Source organism: Trichomycterus rosablanca, chromosome 15 (genome assembly GCF_030014385.1).
Source record: "Trichomycterus rosablanca isolate fTriRos1 chromosome 15, fTriRos1.hap1, whole genome shotgun sequence".
Taxonomy (NCBI): domain Eukaryota; kingdom Metazoa; phylum Chordata; class Actinopteri; order Siluriformes; family Trichomycteridae; genus Trichomycterus; species Trichomycterus rosablanca.
This window is the reverse complement of record NC_086002.1, coordinates 25,660,191-25,682,191: the sequence shown is the minus strand read 5'-3', so window position 1 is coordinate 25,682,191 and position 22,001 is coordinate 25,660,191.

The following is a 22,001-nucleotide window of genomic DNA, read 5'->3' as shown; positions in this document are numbered from 1 at the left end:
TTGCTTTATCTGATCACAGTCTGGTTCAATGTACAGTCGGTTTTAATAATATTAAACCAACCAGCGCCTACTGGCATTTTAACACCACCCTATTAGATGATGTACATTTTAGTGAACATTTTAAATTCTTTTGGGCTGAGTTTAGAGCGACCAAGGCATCTTTTAATACCCTCCAAGACTGGTGGGATTTTGGCAAGGTCCAAATCAAACAATTTTGTCAACAGTATACTTACAGCGTTACAAAAGACATAACCTGATCTATGAGAAGTCTTGAGATTGAAATAGTGGAACTCCAGAGTTTAGCAGAGTCCACAAGAAATCGAGACCATATTAAGGCTCTCAAAACAAAACAAAATGCACTAGCAGACCTGATTGGTGTTAAAGCACAGGTTAAAGACCTGGTTAGGTCACGTTTCCAGTCTGTAGCGCAGATGGATGCTCCATCCAGATTTTTTTTTGGCCTGGAACGTAAGAATGGTCAGAGCCGGTGCATGCACGCCCTGCGGTCTGAATCAGGCCAGCTACTGTTAGACCCTGCAGGGATTCGCCAGCGTGCAGTTCGGTTTTACACCGAACTGTACAGCAGTGAGTACCGTAAGCTAGGGCTGGGCGATATATCGATATTTTAAAAATATCGATATATTTTCATACGCGATATAAGATAAGACAATATCGCATATATCGATATAAATGTTGCGTTCCAGTTAGATCCGACAGTTCGTCTTTCTCTTCTCCTAGTTTGTCTCTGCACATGTTCACCTGCCCCGCCCCTCTCCCTCACTGCCCCGCCCCCCTCCCTCACTGCCCCGCCTCTCTCCCTCACTGAACACAACTCGCCCCTCCCCACCGCTTCACCAGTAAGTCCTGCAGGCACCGATAGCATGGAGACGGATAAAGACATGACAGAAGCTATCGAGGAGGTCACTAAAAAGAAAAATAATGACTAATTTTGTAATTATTTGGAGATGGTTCGAATTCAAAGTGTCAGATGAGCAGCAGAATAATGTATTCTGTAGAGAACGCCGAAAACAAGTCCAGATAAAAGGTTCCAGCTCCGTGTACCTTCATTCGTTTTTCACTTCAAATCCCAAAGTTAAAAAACAAGAAAACGAGTCGTTATTCGTTTCAAAAACCAACACAAGCGCATGCACGCGCTGACATGCACGTATTTACTTCACATTAAGTGTTGAGAAAGTAATAATAACGTAGCGGTGCGTCTCCTGTTGTTCTGACTCTTGTGTTTGTATATGTGATGTGCATATACTTGCTCTATCTGTAAATACAAACATTATGGGGATTTCTGTACTGGATGTTGTACGTGGTCGTGTTAGTTTATACTGGACGATCGCCCGACGTCCGACACGTCATTTATTTATTTATCTTCTATTATAGTATTTCTTGTTGTCGGCCAATAAACAACCAAACATTATTAAATTGCATGAACTAACTCTGCAGTAAACAAGGAGCAAACAGCAATTAAACAGCAAATAAAGCTGTTAAATAATAATAAAGTGCATGAAGAAGAACGCTGATTAAAATGCATTAAATGTTGTAATAGTTACAGAGTAACATGAATGATTAGTTCTGCCTGTATTACAGAACTGAGTTCTATACAGTAAAAGAAAATATTAATGTAAATGTTAATGTTGTGGCGACATATACATAAAATAATGTATAAAGTCCAAACATGTGGGGGTGGGGGGTTAAAGAGGGGTTTACTTTAACGGGGTTTTACTTTTAATGTCACACAAGCTCAGCCGGAAACCGTGTCATTCCAACATCTTCCCTACACACTCGCTCCCTGCGCCCTATAGTACACTTAACATTCTTAAAGGGCCAGACAATATATTTGTAATTCACGTTAGACAACAGGAGATGCCTTAGAAAACAACTTTTTTTTTTCTTAGAATAGCTCTTTTTTTTTTTTTAAAGCAAAAATAATTCTTGTGTGAAGCTTCCCCAGCATGAATATTAATAAAAGTGCCTGTAAAAAAATTGGAACATGTAGCTTTGTCTCAGAAGTGTCTTTTTGTTATTACCTTATGGAATAAAAAAATATCGAGATATATATCGTATATCGCCATTCAGAAAAAAATATCGAGATATAATTTTTGATCCATATCGCCCAGCCCTACCGTAAGCAACCTGAACTGGAAGAGGTTTTCCTCGAAGGTCTACCACAACTTGCAGACGCCTATGCCCTAGGACTTGAGAGACCACTGACTTTGGGAGAGCTCAGTGAAGCTCTGAGAAGCATGGAGCCTGGTAAAGCGCCAGGCCTGGATGGACTTCCAGTAGAATTCTACAAATCATTCTGGCCAGTGATTGGTGGAGACTTGCTGGAAACCCTCAATGACAGCCTATCTAAAGGAAGGCTACCTTTTAGTTGTAGAAGGGCGGTACTGACCCTGCTCCCCAAAAAGGGAGACCTGCAAGACATTAAAAACTGGCGTCCGGTCTCACTGCTCTGCTGTGATTACAAACTGCTTTCAAAGTCATGGAAGTCATGGATCAGATTGTCCATCCTGACCAGACCTACTGCATTCCAAACAGGTCCATTTTTGACAATATATCTTTAATTCGTGATATTTTGGACGTCTCAAAACTATTGGGTTTGGATACTGGTCTGATTTCACTAGATCAGGAAAAGGCATTTGACAGGGTTGAACACGAGTATCTTTGGAAGGTTCTAGCAGCCTTTGGTTTCCCCCCTGGTCTTATAGCCATGATCAAGGTTTTGTACTGTGACGCTGAAAGTATACTGAAGGTTAACGGTGGTTTAAGTGCTCCTTTTAAAGCCCAGAGAGGGATCAGGCAGGGCTGCTGCCTGTCTGGTATGCTGTATGCCCTGGCCATAGAACCTCTTTTACACAGACTAAGACAGACCCTCTCTGGTTTTAACATACCCACTTGTCATTTTAAGTTTTTATTGTCTGCCTATGCTGATGATGTTGTTGTGATTTTGAACCGTCAAACTGATATTGAAAATTTAATTAATATAATTAATGAGTTTGGTAAGATATCATCAGCTAAAGTGAACTGGACAAAAAGTGAAGCACTGCTGGTGGGAAACTGGGTGAATGGCACACTTAGACTGCCACAGGGAATGAGCTGGGGGAGGAAAGGTTTTAAATATCTGGGTGTGTTTTTAGGAGATGAGCAGACTGTAATGAAAAACTGGGAAGGACTCCTTGAAAAAATAAAAGGCCGCCTTAACAGATGGACTTGGCTGCTTCCTCAGATGTCCTACAGAGGACGTGTTTTAATTTGTAATAATCTTGCTGCGTCTTCACTGTGGCACAGACTGGTCTGTCTAGATCCCCCTCCAGGTCTCCTGTCCAACATCCAAGCAACTCTGGTGACGATGTTCTGGGACAAACTTCACTGGATCCCACAGAGTGTGCTGTTCCTGCCCAAGGATGAAGGAGGACAAGGCCTGATCCACCTGGCGAGCAGAGTTGCAGCCTTCCGCCTCGAATTCCTACAGAAACTCTTCTCCGGTCCAAGCAACCTGGGATGGAGGTCACTGGCCTGCGCTCTACTGCGGAGACTGGGGGATCTAGACATAGACCTACCCTTGTTTTTAATGGACCCAAAGAAACTGTTTTTTGCAGGACCTGTCTTCTTTTTACCGTGGACTTTTTAAAGTACTTAGTTTTTTTAAAACACAACAACGAGAGAACACAACCTCTCTACACTGGCTCTTGAGAGAGCCACTGATCAAAGGGGCACGCCTAGATGTGACGAGTGCTGCCCACCCTTCCTTGGACAGAACTTTGTGTGCTAAAGGACTCAGAACATTAGGGGACCTGGTGGGCCTAGCGGGTCCCGACATGGACAAAGTGGGCCCAGTAGCTGAGCGCCTGAACATCAGGTCCACCCGTTTTGTAGCACAGTTACTAGACAGGTGGAAAGCAGCACTAACAGAAGATGAGCGTGCCCTACTACACACAAACCATAATCAGAGGGGTGGAGAGGATGTTCCCCCAGAACTGACCCTCACACCGGACTTCGGGGAGTGTGAGGGTCCACTATTGCAATCTGCGAACACTGGGTCCTTGTTTTTAAATGAGACGACAGGGAAGGTTTTTTACAAAACATGTGTCAAGGTTTTAAACAAAACTAAACTTAATTCAAGAGCTGACACACCTTGGCGTGCAAAACTGGTTTTAGATGCTGATTTTAAACCAGCATGGAAATCTTTTTACAAACCACCGTTAACTAAAACCTATGGTGATTTACAGTGGAGGGTTGTACATTGCATTATGGCTGTGAATGCTTTTTATCTCTGTTTTAAACCCAGCTGTAACCCAATACTGTTTATGTTGTGGGGAAAAGGAAACAGTTTTTCATTGTTTTATGGAATGTCAGAGACTGGCTCCTTTGTTTTGTCTTTTAGAGCGTGTTTTTGATGGTTTTAGTACAATTTTTACGAAACCAGTTTTTATTTTTGGTTTTAAGTACTCACAGAAACGCAAAACACAGTGCCAACTGTTAAATTTTATCCTGGGAACGGCTAAGATGGCGGTCTGGGTTAGCCGAAAAAGTTTAATTGAAGGAGTCAGGGATAATGACACTGTGAGTATTTTCAAAAGGTTGGTAAGAACCCGTATTTTAACTGATTTTAAATACTATTCTATCATGAAAGATCTCGATAGTTTTGAGAACATGTGGTGTTTTATGGATATTTTGTGCTGGGTTGATGATCATGAAGAACTAAATTTTGCTGAATTTTTAACCTGAGCCAGAAGTTCTCTTTGAAAACTAATTTATTCTGCTTTGTCTTGGTTTTTTTCAGACTTAAAATTTTGTTAATTGTGTTTTAACCTTTGAAAGTCCCAATAAAGGTATGTTCAAAATAAAAATAAAATCTCTCTCTCTCTCTCTCACCCTCTGGCATGTTAACGTGCCCAACAGTTTGTGTTCAACAGAAAGCGATCATCGCCGGCCTGCTCTCTGAGACGTCGTACTCGGTCACCGTGGCGGCGTACACCACCAGAGGAGACGGCGCCCGCAGCAAAGCCAAGGTCATCAAGACCACCGGCGCAGGTAACCCACTCGCCATGGGGAAGCGGATATATCTAAACCAGGGCTCTGTAGTGGTGAAGATATGGTGATTCCTAATTAACGTTCCTGTTTCCTGCAGTTCCTGGCAAACCCACTATGGTCATCAGCACCACGGTGGGCAACACCGCCCTCGTCCAATGGCAGCCCCCGAAAGAAATGTCGGGCGAGCGAATAATAATAATAAAAATAATAATAATAAAAATAAATGTGATAATAATAATAACAATAAAAATAATTAATAATAAAAGCAACAATAATAATAAAACAACAATAATAATAAAAACAACAACATAATAATTGTGATAATACCAATAATTAAAATAATAATAATAATTGATAATAATAAAATAATAATAACAATTGTGATAATAATTATTAAAATAATAATAATAAGTGTGATAATAATAATAAATAAAATAATAATAATAAATAAAATAATAATAATAAATAAAATAATAATTGTGATAATAATAATAATTAAAATAATATTAATAATTGTGATAATAATACATTTCTCTTTTTTTACACGTCTTTTGTCCTCTAGCGTTCGCCACAAGTTTTGCTGTTAAAACTGTAATGAAAACTTCAGTCATCCTGACCTGGGAGCTCCCGGAGAACTTCAGAGCCCAGGTTCCCTTTAAGGTGCGTGAACTGTCTCTGTTATTTATTTTCAGTCCAGTTTATTTTAGATCCAGTTCTTGATTGTGAACCCGCTCATGCTGGTGCGACTCGGGTCTGATCGAGGAGAGCCGGATCTTCAAGCTGTGTTGGGTTTCCACGACGAGCTGTATAGAGCACGGAGAGCCACGCTGAGCTCCATGTGGACCCAGATCAGCCCCCGGAGAACCACGGTGAACCACCGCGACCCTGACCAGGATAACACGGTGCTTTAGACATGGAGAGGAAATAACGAGGCAGGTTTTGAGGGACGTCTCGTATCTCCTGACGCACGGATTTATCAGTTTATGTTAAGAAGCGGGTGCAGGAGGTGCAGGAACCCCCGTCTGCCATCGTTCACTCCCGGTAATCAGACTCTAAACGCCCAGAAGCTTTTAAGGAGCGAATCGAATCGGGTTCGAGGGAATCCACAAACCACAGCGAGAGCAGCTCCATTAAAGTGAGATCTTGTGGAAAAGACTTCTGGGAAATGTCTCGGTTTAAGCGTACTTTTGGACCCAGACTCGTGTGGGATGGACGTGGAAAAAGAGCAAGAAGCTTTTTCTGTTCCTCAGACTCAGCGTGTGTTACACATCTGGGATACAAGATGTTGTAGCAGATATATCCTGTGAAAACAGGAGAAATAAAGACACAGGAGAACAGTAGTTGTGCTTCGTTTAGTGTCTCTTCTGGAATGAACCAGAGAGAGCAACTTCCCGGTTAGCTAGAACATGTTCTCCTGTACAAGAGTGCCCTCTAGCGGCCATAGCTGGAATGAACTTACAAGGGTTTTTTTTCTTTTAGATTTGAAGAATGAGTGACCCTAATAATTACAAGCATAAAAAAAAGAATTATTGTGACCATGTATGAATTTCTTTATATAGGGGTCACACGTGGAGCAGTGGAGGCGTCTCCTCATCTATTACTTTCTCCTCATAATAAAACGCTTCTAATTTACCCTGAAGATAACACTAACATAAATGTATACCGATGAGCCAAAACACTGGGACCACGCCCAAAATGTGAGGGTGAGGGATCTGTTAGATGTTGATCTGATGGAGGATCCTTGTAGTTCAGGTGTTGAACGAAGCAGATCTGATTAGCGTAAAGGCTTGAGGGACTTTTTTAAGGACCACATGGTTGGTCGTGTCACAGGTTGGCGACTGACACTCGACATGATTGATGCCAGACGACACGAAGGCTGTAGCGTCTGGTACGGACCAACAGAAGATCTACCGTAGATCAAAGTTCAGACAAATTTGTGCCAATGCCAGTCCATCATCCAAAGCTTCAACCATGTGCATACAGGAATCAGAACTGGACATCAACTAACGGACATCCTGTTTCCTTCAAGATCTTGTGGACGGCCGGGCACGTGCCCATCATTTACGCATGGATGCACTGTTGGATGATCTGGTTGATGCCAGATACCTGGTAGCAGGTACCACAGGACTCCTTCAGGCACCACAGGGTGTCAGAAGTGTCCTGAGAGCGCGTTAGGTGAGTCTGGATTCCACGGTCCTTCATGAGTCGATGCTGTGACGTCAGCATGTTCAGCCTAGATTGTGTGTGTATGGTGGGGGGGGGGTATGTATTTTCGGTATGTATGTGGACAGGGCCTGAACCCTCGGTTTAAGGAGATCCGGTGTCTCTAAACGCTGTTTGTCTCCCTGTAGATCCTGTACAACCAGCAGAGCGTGGAGGTCCCGGGCAGCTGGAGGAGGAAGCTGATCACCGGACTGAAGCCCGACACCAACTACTCGTTCGTGCTGATGAGTCGGGCCAACAGCGCCGGAGGGTTACAGCAGCAGGTCTCCATCCGCACCGCCCCCGACCTCCTCAAGATCAAACCCGTGCTCCTCGACACCGAGCAGATCAGCGACGGCAAGGTCACCATCAACCTGCCCGAGGTGCCCACCGCCACCCCCGTCAGGTCAGTCCACACACCGCACTCGGCGGAATATCGGGAGAGCGTACCCGCCGCCGAGCTGGTGAGGTGGTCCGGCTCGATGCCGGAAATTAAACCAGCCTCGACGCCACGCATGAAAGATCAAACGAAAACGAGACCGCGCCACTGTGATCACAGCGAGGTCCATAAAACCAAAAACCATCGTCAGTCTTCATCATGTTAAACATCTCTGGCATGAATTGGGATACAGACTGGAAACAAGCCCAGAGCTCTGACTGACCCCCTGTGTGTGTGTGTGTGTGTGTGTGTGTGTGTGTGTGTGTTTCAGGTGGTACTACATCATCGTTGTGCCCGGGTCAGTTGCGCACGGGCGGGAGAACCCAGACGAGCTCGACCTGGACCAGGTCAGTCAGACGCAGAAAACAGGAACCATAATCTGATTGTTTACAGGAACTTAGGAAACAGGAACCAGAATATGATTAGTACATGGACAGGGGGGTGGGAACAGCCTAATTGTGTAAACTGGGATTGGCATCAGAACTGGGTACACTGGGTGAACTGGTTACCGTGGTGCTGTGATTGATCCTGATTGGTCAGAGCTCCTCTGGGAGGCGGAACCTTTATCTGGACTCCTTGTCTCCTGTGGTGTTGTAGCTGCTGGAGTTCAGAGAGGATCCCGCGGAGAGACGGCGGCGGCGGCAGTACTCGGAGCCCCTGAGGCCGTACATCATGGCGAAGCTGGACGTGCTGCCCCGGAGCTTCACGCTGGGCGACCGCGAGACCTACGGCGGCTTCTACAACCGCCCGCTGCCGAGCGAGAAGCCGCACTACTGCTTCGTCATGGCCGAGATGAAGGAGCAGCACCTGCCCAGCGCCAACAACAAGCAGGTACCCTCTCACCCGCCCCCGCCACGCCCCCCCGATTAACACCGCCGGCCGCAGGTCGCCCTCTGCACCGACGGGTTCACGGAGGGCGGTGCTAATTGGGTCAGTCTGAAGCGCCGCTCGTCTCGTCGCTGAGTGATCCGGTGCACTAGTGAACCGTAGCGGCTCTGTGCTGCCGGAGGAGTCGATAATGAGCATTTACTCTCACCCTGCTCTCATTCTTCAGCCGTCGCTAACGAACAACCCCACAGCAAGAGGTTCAAATCCAGAGCCGCCACAGAGTGTCGGGGCGGCCGGTTTATCAGCTTATTAATTCATACACACAGAGATAACGTAACCGCAACCACACGCACGCGCTTATGCGACCCAGAGTACACACTCACAACATAATTTGAGAAGGGCACTTGGGTGTCACACACCGGTACACACTCACACATCTGCAGCACTGTCATCAGTACGAGTGTGAGGAAGTGAGCGGGAACAGGAGGGTTTATAGGAGTACACACACACACACTACACACACACACCACACACACACACTAAACATGATTATACATACATGATACACACAGAATCAGACTACAGACACAATACACACACTTTACACACAAACCACATACATACAATAAATATAGCACCAGAGTGCACACACACTATCAGAGAATCAAAATAAATACACACTACAGAAACACACACACACACACTATATACACTCACAATACACACACAATAGTGGCACAGTTACCAGAGTGCACACACTACACCCAGTACCAGTGTACACACACAGTACACACACAATACACACACAATACAGACAATACACACATAACACAATACACACGCAATATACACACTACACACGCAATATACACGTAACACAATACACACGCAATACACACACAACACAGACAATACACACATAACACACTGCACACGCAATATACACATATAACACACAGCACCAGTGTACACATGCATTATACACACACACTACACACACACACAATATATATATATACACAGTACCAGAGTAAACACACACACACAATACAGTATGTAGTTTTGTCAGGTTTAATATGTGAACGTAAAGATGCTGGTGAGGATGAAGGTAAGGTGGTCGGAAATGATGATGATGATGAGTTGGAGGCGCTGGTGATGATGAAAATGAGTTGGAGGTGCTGGTGATGATGAAGACGAGTTGGAGGTGCTGGTGGTGATGATGAAGACGAGTTGGAGGTGCTGGTGATGTTACACGTTTGAATGATGTGGTGTATGAAACCTGAGCAGCTCGGCGCTCTTAAATCCACCGACTCAGCGTGCGACATCAGCACCACCTCCCTCATACACGACTGGAGTGTGTGTGTGTGTGTGTGTGTGTGTGTGTGTGAGGTGCTTGAAAGGATCCTCGCTCCACCGGTCGATGCTGCTATCCTGAACGGCTGGGTTTATTAGCTGTACGTTGTAGTTTCCGTTGCACCGGGTTCGCCCACCTGGAAACTCAGTCACACCAGCCAATCCACCTTCTGCATGGGTTTAAATAGTAATAAAGATTAGAGTTCTTGTATGGAAAACATACCAATCTTTTCGAGGTTGGTGACTAGAAGCAAGGACTGAACCCTGGTCCTTGGATGCCATGTTGCTGTGTGACACTCATTAGATTCATTTATTTATTATATTTGATTACATAAATTATCCACTTAAAATCTCTCTATGCTATGCTACGCTGTGCTACGTTATGCTACGATATGCTACGCTGTGCTAACTCTTTCTGTTTGTCATTGTTGTTGTTCCCATAGCGGATGTTCTCCTCCAGCCCGTTCTCGGACCCGGTGCAGATGATGACCAGGAGCATGACGCGGAGCTCTGAATTCCCCAAGATGCTGTGGGTGATGGGACCCGTCCTGGCCGTGGTTCTCATCGTCATCATCGTCATCATCATCATTCTGTTTAAGAGGTCAGGCCCTGCCCTCGTCTCGCTCGTTATCACCTAGCTTTTGATTTGGGAGGATCGTGGTGCGACGGGCTACGCACACTCAGGCCTCACCGAGATGCTGGTTCAGGATGTAGAACAAAACGAGGGGGATTATTGGCTGATAGTGTGGGTGTTGCAAGCAACAGGGGGGTCTGTGGGACCTGGGTTTGATCCACGTCCAGGAATTCTGATTCCGTATTAGCATCACACGGTTCTCGTTCTCGGTTCTCAGCTCTTTATTTTTTTTATTATATTTATTTAATTAATTATTAATTTATTTAATTTTTATATTTATTCAATTTTATTTATTTTAATTGTTATAATTATTTTACTTGTTTATAATTATTTTTTGTATTTATTTATTATATTTATTTAATTAATTACTAATTTATTTAATTTTTATATTTAATTCATTTTTTAAAATCTTTTTTATTTTACTTTTGTTGTAATTAATTTTTTTATTAATTTATTATATTTGTTGTATATATTTATTGTATTTATTTATTTTTTTATATTTATATTTATTTTAAATATTTTTTATATTTATTTTACCTCTCACTCTGTTTTCTTTTTCTTTCTTTTTTCTTTTTTTAGTCTAAAGGTTGTGTGTGTGTGTGTGTGTGTGTGTGTGTGTGTGTGGAGGTGTTATTTTTATTTATTTATATTTTTTATATATATAATGTGCTAATTACCCATGCGGCTTGTTTTCTCGCTAACAGGGCACAGCGGAGGCACCTGAGCGATGTGAGGGACTCGCTGCTGGCTAACGCCTCCGATCTCGTCGAGATGAGGAGGATCAACTACCAAACTCCAGGTAATAATACACAGAATGCATCACTCCACCCGCTCCACCTATTCTGTTGGAATCTTGAGGCTCCAGGAAGGTTTTTTTTTGTTTCTCCCTCCTCATATTTTCCACTTTTTTATATTTATTTAAATAAATAATAAATTAATGAATAAATAAATAAATAATAAATAAAAAACCATAATACATAAAATAAATATACTAATGTAAAACTATACTAAATTAAATAAATCTAAAGTATATTTTTATTTATTATATTTATTTTATTTATTATTTATTTATCTTTTGTAGTTGTTATATTTATTTTATTAATATTTAGATTTTATTTATTTTCTATATTTATTTATTATATTTGTTAATTATTGTATAAATTTTTATATGTAATTAATACTTTTTTTTTTTTTTTTCAAAATATCTTTGTCATTTTTCTTTTTTGAAACAGACACAACAGTACAACTGTACATTATCCCAATGCACATATACACATACACCACCACCCTTCCAATATAAATCATACATAAATACAATTAAAAGACAAAACAAGAATAAAAAATAATAATAAATAAAAATAAATGAATACATAATAATAAATTAAATAAATAATATACATACACATACAATGTTAAACCTTTCACAATGTTCACAGTTTACAGATTTTTATTCAGTGAGATTAGCATTTTTATCTGTCATTATAATCATGTACGGTTCCCAGAGATTGGTAAATTCCCTTTGTTTGCCCCGTACAATGTAAGTTAGTCTCTCTAGTCCAATAGAGTTTGAGAGTTCCCTTATCCACATTTTCAATACAGGACCTTCCATGCCCTTCCAGCACAGCGCAATAGCTCTCCTGGCCTGAAGAAGTCCAAAGTCCAGGACTGGATATTGTTTTGGTGTTTGTAAAAAGTTCTTTGGATATATCCCAAGCAAACATAGTTTGGCATTCAAAGGGATTTTGGCACTAAACATCTCTGACAAACAGCCCACGACATCTCTCCAAAAACTCTGAATCTCTGTACATTCCCATAAGCAGTGAAAAAGAGTACCTTTTTCATTCATACACTTAGTACAAATATCTGGAATATCAGCAGACATATGGTGGAGTTTAACAGGTGTTATATACAGTACATCCTCATTAGCCACTTGTATTGAAGTAATCGAAACCTTGTATTTATTGTTTGCTTTTGTGCTTTAAGACATGCTTCCTCCCAATCTGTTTCATCAATGTTCTCTTTAATATCCGTTTCCCATGCATTCAATTTATCCATTACTGATTCTGTGCTACGAGCAACCAATATGTTGTAATATTTAGTTACATGTCCCTTCCCCTCTAAATTCTCAAGTGTAACTTCTTCAAATTTTGATAAAGGTGGTAAACACACTATCTGTTTATATCTTGAGGACATGTAACTTTTTAGCTGCAGATACTTAAAAAAGTGTTTCTTAGGAATTTTGTATCTTTGGCATAGCTGATTAAAGGATAATAAAGCTCCCTCCTCATAAAGATCCATTATTTTTTGAATGCCTCTCATATTCCATAACTTAAATCCCCCATCTTTTCTGCCCGGTGTAAACTGTTCATTACCCCAAATAGGAGTGAACTGAGATAATTTAGGCCAATCTCCCATATGTTCGTGTGCGGCATGCCAAACTGAAACTGTGTTTTTAAGAAAGGGGTTTTTTGTACGTCTTTTCAGCTTCTTGATATTAGATGAGTATAAATATGAACGTAATGGCAGATCTGGAATGGACTGTTGTTCAATATCTACCCAGGCAGGGGGTGTTACCCCACTGAAATAGCACGATGCCGCGGTTAGCTGGGTAGCCATATAATACCATTTAAAGTTGGGAAGTTGGAGGCCTCCCCTCTCATAAGGTAAGTATAATAGTTTAAGACGGAGCCTTGCCTTCCTATTACTCCAAATAAATTGACTTAATGATTTATTGAGTGTATCGTAAAAAGAATTTGGTAACGGCAGTGGAAGTGTTTGAAAATAGAATAAAAAATTTGGGTAAAATATTCATTTTTATTAGATTTATTCGTCCGATCATAGATATAGGTAAAGTAGACCAGCGATTTAGTGTGTCAGTAACTCTCTGTAACAGGGGATCATAATTGGATGGGATTATTTCATTTATTTCTGGAGTGATCTTCACACCCAAATATCTGAAACCTTCTGTAGTTGTTGCGAATGGGGCATTTACTATGGGATTATGCCTTTCTTTTTTGTTGAGGAACATTAGTGCTGATTTGGAATTGTTAATTTTATATCCAGAAAATTTCCCAAATTGTTCTATTAAGGTAATCAAATTAGGGATGCTAGTTTTTAATTTTGACAAGAAAAAAATTATATCATCGGCAAACAAAGAAATGCAATGTTCCGTCCCCCCTATCCTAATACCCTGTATTTCTTTATGTGCTCGTACGGCTATGGCTAGGGGCTCAATTGCTAACGTAAATAACAGTGGTGATAACGGGCAGCCCTGTCGAGTAGATCTCTGTAGGCTGAAGGGTTTCGAAATGGTATTATTAGTTAGGACCTCAACTGTTGGATTCGTATATAGTAGTTTAATCCATTTAAGAAAAATATTACCAAAACCAAATCTGGGAAGCACATCAAACAGGTAATTCCATTCTATCCTATCAAACGCTTGACAGGCATCTACTGATAATATTGCTGTATCTGATGCATTGTGTTTCTCATAAAGTATATTTAGAACTCTTCTAATGTTATGATAACCTTGCCTTTTCTGTATAAAGCCTTGTTGATCGCCATTAATTAATTGAGGAAGATACTTATCCAATCTTCTCGAAAGAGCTTTACATAATATTTTTGTATCACATCCCATTAAACTTATCGGTCTATAAGAGGTACATTCATTTGGGGGCTTATTTGGTTTCAATATTAGGGTTATTAAAGCTAATCTGAGTGAATCTGGAAGCGTTCCTTTATCAAATGATTCTTCATACATATCCAGAAGTGGTTTAACAAGCTGTTTACCAAATGTCTTGTAGAACTCTATTGGCAAACCATCTGGTCCTGGTGCTTTACCGCTACTCATATCACCTATAGCATCAAAAAGTTCCTCTATTGTTAGTGGGCTATCTAGTGTTGTTTTCTCATCATCTGATATCCTCTGAAATTGTAACTGGTTAAGAAATTTATTCTGATCCTCCCCATTCTCTATGTATTCTGAGTTGTATAGTAGTTCATAAAAATCTCTAAAATTATTATTGATCTCATGTGGATCTGTAGTTGAGTTGCCAGACGTTAATTTTATACTTGCAATTATTCTCTCTGCCTGCATTTTTTTAACTCTCCAGGCCAGTAGTTTACCTGATTTTTCCCCTTGGTCATAGTAGGTTTGTTTAGTCCACATTAGACTCTTGGCTACCTTATCAGATGTCAATTTATCATATTTTGCTCTCAAGACAGAAAGATTCTGTAATTTTCCAGTATCATTGTCCTCATACAATTCATTTTCAAGTTTTTTAATTTGGCTTTCCAATATTCGTAGCTCTTGATTATTTTGCTTTGTTTTGGAATTTTTGTAACTAATAATTTCTCCTCTTATATAAGCTTTAAATGCTTCCCATCTCACACTAGCTGTAGTTTCATCTCTGTTTAGTTCAAAATAGTTATTAATGCAGTTTTCTATGAATTTAACAAAGGCTGGATCCTGTAACAAATACGTTTGCAACCTCCATCTCAAACAATGTTCCAGCCTACCTAATTGAATTCCCATTGATACGGCTGCATGATCGCTGATTACTATACTATTATACCAACATTTTTTAACATTGGGCTGTAGTTTCATTGAGATTAGGAAATAATCTATACGCGAATGGGTTTTATATGTACTGGAGTAACAGGAGTATACTCTGTCATTAGGGTTATGTGTCTTCCAAATATCCGTTAATTTTAGATCCTTTATATACTTAGTCAGCGACCAATTAACAGTTACTCATTTATTCAATACGATGAATCTCCAACCACCATTGACACACAAGCATCAGGAAAAGTTGAGAAGAGCAGCCTCGAAACTTCCAGGCAGGGGTTTAAATATTCTTAACCACACTCACAGTCCATTTCTTTGTTTCAGTCCATTACTTCTCGTCACCTCTTCCATGGGCCCGCTGCCAGTTCCAGAGTGCTTCTCCTGTACTTGTTTACACCATATATGGACTTCCTCTGGTCTGTTGTCAATTATCTTACACTATGTTATCTGACTCCCCTTATCCTATCCTGTACATGCTGACCTAGTACACCAAGTGCCTCTCAGCTAAGAATGGTTTATCATAACAATTTTAATAAAGAAATCACCCAAGTGAAGAGTTGAAATGTGTTACACGCCAGCCTAGGGTATTAGAGTATCTCGTGCACCAAAATACACACACACGTTTCACACTAAAGTGAGCTTCACAATTACAAATTTATTTACAATAGATTCAATAATACAGTCAAACCAAGCTCTCTCTCTCCAGGGGGAAGCAAGGCCAAAATATTAAACAAAACCCACACTCATTTTAAACCCAAACCTCTTACTAACCTAACCAAAAAATAAAGGAAACAAAAAACAGGCTTCTATCCTGACTCCCTAACTAAACACAAAACCAGGAGAAAAAGGTTATAAACAAAATGGCACTTACCCCCTTCCAGCTCTTTTTGAATCCACATAAACACCCCACTCAATATTTATAATTATTTACACAGACAATCAATAACATTCATAATTTACAATATTTACAATACTCAGCACCTCACTAATTCACTAAGGATAACAGCCAACTACACAACACAATACATCAACCACCAATTCTCTCAGTCTTTGTCTCTCTCTCTCTCTCTCTCTCTCTCTCTTTCGTGTGTGTGTGCGCATGCGCGGTTTGTGAGCTGCGGAGCGTGGTGAGCGTGAGTGGCGTTTATTGCCAAACTTTTTTTCTTTTTCTACAGTTTTGAAAGTTGTTCAGATAGATTCTGAAGTTTGAGTGTTTGTGTGTGTGTGTGTTTTTGCGTGTGTGTGTGTGTGTGCGAGGTGCGCGAGGTGTGCGGGGAGTCTGCTACCGGCATTTTGCTGGGAGTATGGCGTTTCCAAACACTACGGCGTGTGAACACCTGACACGCCGGAACGGTGTAAAGGTGGACTCCCGGGCGAGCGTGGAGGAATGCTGTTTGGCGGTGGGGAATGTCGTGGGGCATTGTAACATTGTATCTGCCTCACGCATGAATAAAGCGGTTGTGGTGTTTTTGAACTCAGTGGAAAAAACGAATGAACTGATTCAGAACAACATTGTGATAAATGGTCAGTTCACTCAGGTAATGCCCCTCAGTACACCAGCTAGGAAAATCATTGTGTCTAATGTTCCCCCCTTCATTAAAGATGAAATGATTGTAAAAGAACTGTCTTATTTTGGAAAAGTAGTTTCCCCAATAAAAAAAATCCCTCTTAGCTGTAAATCACCCCTAATTAGACACTTAGTGTCTTTTAGGAGGTTGGTTTACATGGTGCTCAGGGACGGTGCTGACGAGCTAGATTTAGCTTTAAAGTTCAGAGTGGAGAATTTTGATTATGTGGTTTATGCTACATCAGAAACAAGTATGAAGTGTTTCAGGTGTGGGCAAGTGGGACATCTTATCCGTGCTTGTCCCGAAAAAATTAATGATCATGTTGGCAAGGCTGGTAGTGCTGAGCGGATGGGGTCAGTCGTGGTGGAGCTCGTGGACGCTGTTCCCCCTACAGCTGATACGCAGCTGCCCGCAACAGTCCCCAATACTACATCAACACCAGAAGAAGATGAACCGGCCATGACTGAGCATGCCACAGATGAAACCATCATGGCAACTCCGGTCGTGGATGATCTCTCCTGTGTCAATCCAGACGTGGAGGAACCTAAGGTACAGGAACCATACGGTGAAGAGCAGGATAGAGAGACAGGGGATAACTGTATTGAGATGACTCCAGACCAAATAGCAGTAAATGTGGCTGAAGTTGAGATAGAAATGGATGACGAGTCTGTGTTTAAAGTTCCTCATAAGAGAAAGAAGCGAGCACAAAGCAACAAAAAAAAAAAGAAAGAGGTCAGAACAGAGGACAACGGAGAATCTGACAGTGATGGCTCCATCTCTGATTCAGGCTGGTCTGTGTGCTCACAAGAAGAGAACAGACCTATTAAATATACAGCTGAACAAATTAAAAAGTTCTTGCGAGTAACTAAAGGACAGAAGGGTGTACAGGTAGAAGAGCATTTTCCTGATAGTTCCCAGTTCACTCTTGATGTTAAAAAGTTAAAAAAGGAAGATGCTTTTAATGACTTGGAATTTTTCCGTTTAAAGAAAATTTTGACTAAACTTAATAAGATAAACAGTGAAGAAGAGTTTTAAATTATTCAGCATATCCATGGGTGAAATAGTTTTTATTATCAGTGTGTTATATCTTATTTATTTTTTAATGGGAGATTTTAAAGTCGCTACTTTAAACATAAATGGAGCAAGAGACACTGAAAAAAGTTTTATGAGCTGTTAAAACAGAAAAATATTGATGTTGCCTTTGTACAAGAAACACATAGTGATGACAGTGATGCTGCTGATTGGGTGAAAGAATGGAGGGGGCTTGCAATTTTAAGTCACAATACGTCTCTTAGCGGTGGCGTTGCTCTTCTTTTATCACAAAGTTTTATCCCATATTCATATACTGTAGATGAAATTTTAAGTGGGAGACTTTTAAAAGTAAGAGCTGTCTTTGAAAACCATGTGTTTGTTTTTATTTGTGTTTATGCTCCGACTGGGGGAATAGATAGGATGATCTTTTTAGACACACTGAGCAATGTGATTAGAGACTGTAGCACCACAGACCTTTTAATACTGGGTGGGGATTTTAACTGCACAGCAGACAGCATAGATAGAAACCATATAGAACCACATGCTGCTTCACGTAAGCGCTTACGTGAAATACTGATGGCTCAAAACTTGTGTGATATCTGGAGAAACCTTCATAATAAACAGAGACAGTATACATGGGCTCATGCCAGAGATAATACACTCTCACTGGCAAGGCTAGATCGTTTTTATGGTTTTAATTATCAACTGTCTGCTTTTACACATTGTTCGATTTCCCCAGTTGGTTTTACAGATCACTGCATGGTCCAGTGTACAGTCGCTAAGGGTAATGTGAAACCACGAAGTGCATATTGGCATTTTAACTCAGAGCTTTTAAATGATGCCAATTTTAAAGAATCTTTTATATTCTTCTGGGAGGTTTTTAAAGCACAGAAAACATATTTTACTTCACTGCAACAATGGTGGGATGTAGCCAAGGTACAGATTCAATTATTCTGTCAGCAATATACTCTCAATGTCACTAGGGACATAACTAGATCTTTAAAAGCTTTGGAGATTGAGGTAGTGGAACTCCAATGTTTAGCAGAGGCCACAGGAAATCAAGAGCATATTAAGACTCTTAAAAGAAAAAAAAAAGCACTAGATGATCTGCTAGGTACTACAGCTAAGGGGGCGCTGGTCCACTCACGTTTTCTGAATGCCACTGAAATGGATGCTCCTTCAAAGTTCTTTTTCGGTCTAGAGCATAAAAATGGACAGAAAAGATTTATGCATGCTGTGCGAACAGAATCAGGGGATCTCTTATCAGAGCCCACTGAAATTCGCAAGCAGACAGTCAGCTTCTTCTCAAAGCTTTATCAGAGCGAGTGGTCAGTGACAAAAAAGGTAGAGACAGAGTTCTTCCAGGACCTGACAAAACTCACAGAACAATCAGCTACAGAAATGGACAGTGAACTCTCACTTGGGGAGCTATATGAAGCTCTTCAAGGAATGGAGAATGGCAGAGCTCCTGGCATTGACGGACTTACGGTGGAGTTCTACAAGGCTTTCTGGTCAGTGTTGGGACAAGATGTGCTAGATGTTCTTCAGAGGAGCGTGCAGGAAGGGAAGCTCCCTCTCAGCTGTCGGAGGGCTGTGCTGACACTGTTACCTAAGAAGGGAGATCTAACGTGTTTAAAGAACTGTGGCCCAGTCTCCCTGCTGTGCACTGACTACAAGCTGCTCTCTAAAACATTAGCCTCGAGACTGGGGAAGGTGATGGAGCAGGTGGTTCACTTTGACCAGACGTACTGTGTGCCTAGCAGATCTATTTTCGACAATGTATGTCTAATTAGAGATATTTTGGACATCTCCAGACTATTGGCTTTGAAGACTGGTCTCATTTTTCTAGACCAGGAAAAGGCTTTTGACCGGGTTGAACACGGGTACTTATGGAAAGTTCTGGAAAACTTTGGCTTCAACCCTGGTTTCATAGCTATGATCAAGGTATTGTATAGTGACATTGAGAATGTACTTAAAGTTAATGGTGGTTTATGTGCCCCTTTTAAGGTTCACAGGGGTGTCAGACAGGGCTGTGCACTCTCAGGAATGTTATATGCTTTAACCATTGAACCCCTGTTGTGTAAACTAAGAGAGAGAATCACTGTTTTTTATGTACCTAACTGTAATAACCCTTTATGTGTGTCTGCATATGCGGATGACCTTGTCATCCTGGTAAGCACACAGACAGATGTGGACATTTTAGTTAAAATTTTAAATGATTTTAAGGTTTTATCATCAGCAAAAGTAAACTGGCACAAAAGTGAAGCTGTATTAGTTGGAGAATGGAATGGAGGGGAACCTACACTCCCTGATGGACTGACATGGAAAACAGGAGGGTTCAAATATCTAGGAGTGTATTTGGGGGACAGTGACACTGTACAGAAAAACTGGGACAACATTGTTGAAAATGTAAAAGGGCATCTCAGAAAATGGAAATGGCTGGTCCCCCAAATGTCTTACCGAGGGAGAGTACTTATTATCAATAACCTGGCTGCGTCCTCTTTGTGGCACAAATTAGCCTGTGTTGACCCCCCACCACACCTGCTAGCTAACATCCAAGCCCTGCTGGTGGACTTTTTCTGGAACCGATTACACTGGATACCACAGGGAGTACTTCATCTGCCCAAGGAAGAGGGGGGACAAGGACTCATTCACCTGGCTAGCAGGACCGCTGATTTCCGCCTACAGTTCATCCAACGACTTCTCAGTGGCCCCAAGGAGCTCGTCTGGAAGGAGGTGGCCTGCAGAATTCTACACACAGTAAAAGGACTAGGACTGGACAAAACCCTGTTTTTAATGGACACAAAAACATTGAACACGGCTGGATTACCGAATTTTTATAGGGGACTTTTAAAGGTTGGGAGTCTGTTTAAAGCAAAAAAACAGAATTCTACCACCTTACACTGGCTCCTTAAAGAACCTCTTCTCTATGGAACCCGTCTGGACATTACAAACACAACTACACCTGCACTAGACAGAATACTTATCTCTTCGGGAGTCACAACCCTCCAACAGCTGGTGGACGCTGCAGGACCAGAATTTACTGACACAGAGAACCTAGCTGCAGGACTAAGATTGAGGTCCCTGCGAGTTTCGGGCCAGCTCCTACACCGTTGGAGATCAGCACTAACTTCAGAAGAGCAAACAATGGTAAAGGACTATGGTGCAGGGGCGATCCACCCTACAGAGGATGACCCCTTTCCTGAACTGACTATCTCTCCAGTTCTACATGACTGTCAAGGACACCTCATAGAGTGTGAAGGGGAAATGGAGATTAACTTTAATTCAGTTTCAGGTAAGCTACTGTATAAGGCTTGTGTAAAGGTTTTAAACAAGAAGAAGCTTGACAAAAGAACTGATACACCATGGAGAAATGTATTGGGGCTATGTGATGACACTAAACCAGAATGGAGGGCTTTGTACAAACCACCATTAACAAAAAAGTTTGCTGACCTGCAGTGGAGAATTTTACACGGTATTGTAGCTGTCAATGCTTTTATCTCTGTTTTAAATCCTGAAGTTTTACCACAGTGTCCTTTTTGTGCTTTTAGAGAAACTGTGTTTCATGCTTTTATGGACTGTTTTAGGCTACGTCCCCTTTTTGAGATTTTAAAGAATGTTTTCATGTCTTTTAATGAGAGTTTTACCATTCAGACTTTTATCCTTGGTTTTAAATACGTAAGGAGAAAGAGGTCCAAGTGCCAACTGATAAATTTTATCCTCGGCCAGGCCAAAACCGCGATATACATTACTCGAAAAAACAAGGTGAATGAAGATACAGATTGTGATGTTGTGAGAACTTTCTCCAGACTGGCTAAAACCAGGATTTTAGTTGATTTTAAATTTTATAAAAGCATGAACAACATTGAGAATTTTATAGAGATATGGTGCTACAGAGAGGCAATATGCTCTGTAATCGATGATGAACTCGTTTTTGCTCTAGAAATCTGTTAAATGCACATAAATCGTTTTTTATTTTTTATTTTTTTCATTTTTTATTTTATTTAATTTATTGATGAATGCATATTGCACAGTTTTATTTAACTTATTGAATGAAATGATTTAATTCAACTGTCAAGTGTCCATACTTGGTTAAAATAAAAGACCGTCAAAAATCAAAAAATCAAAATCTCTCTCTCTCTCTCTCTCTCTCTCTCTCTCTCTCTCTCTCTCTCTCTCTGTCTCTCTCTCTCTCTGTCTCTCTGTCTCTCTGTCTCTGTCTCTGTTGTTTTCTCTGGAAAAGATCAATGAGTCGTTCATGCTGCTGCATCCAGGCATTTAAGTGGCTAATGTCGATTCAGAGCCAAACTGTTCACTCAAGCCAACCGA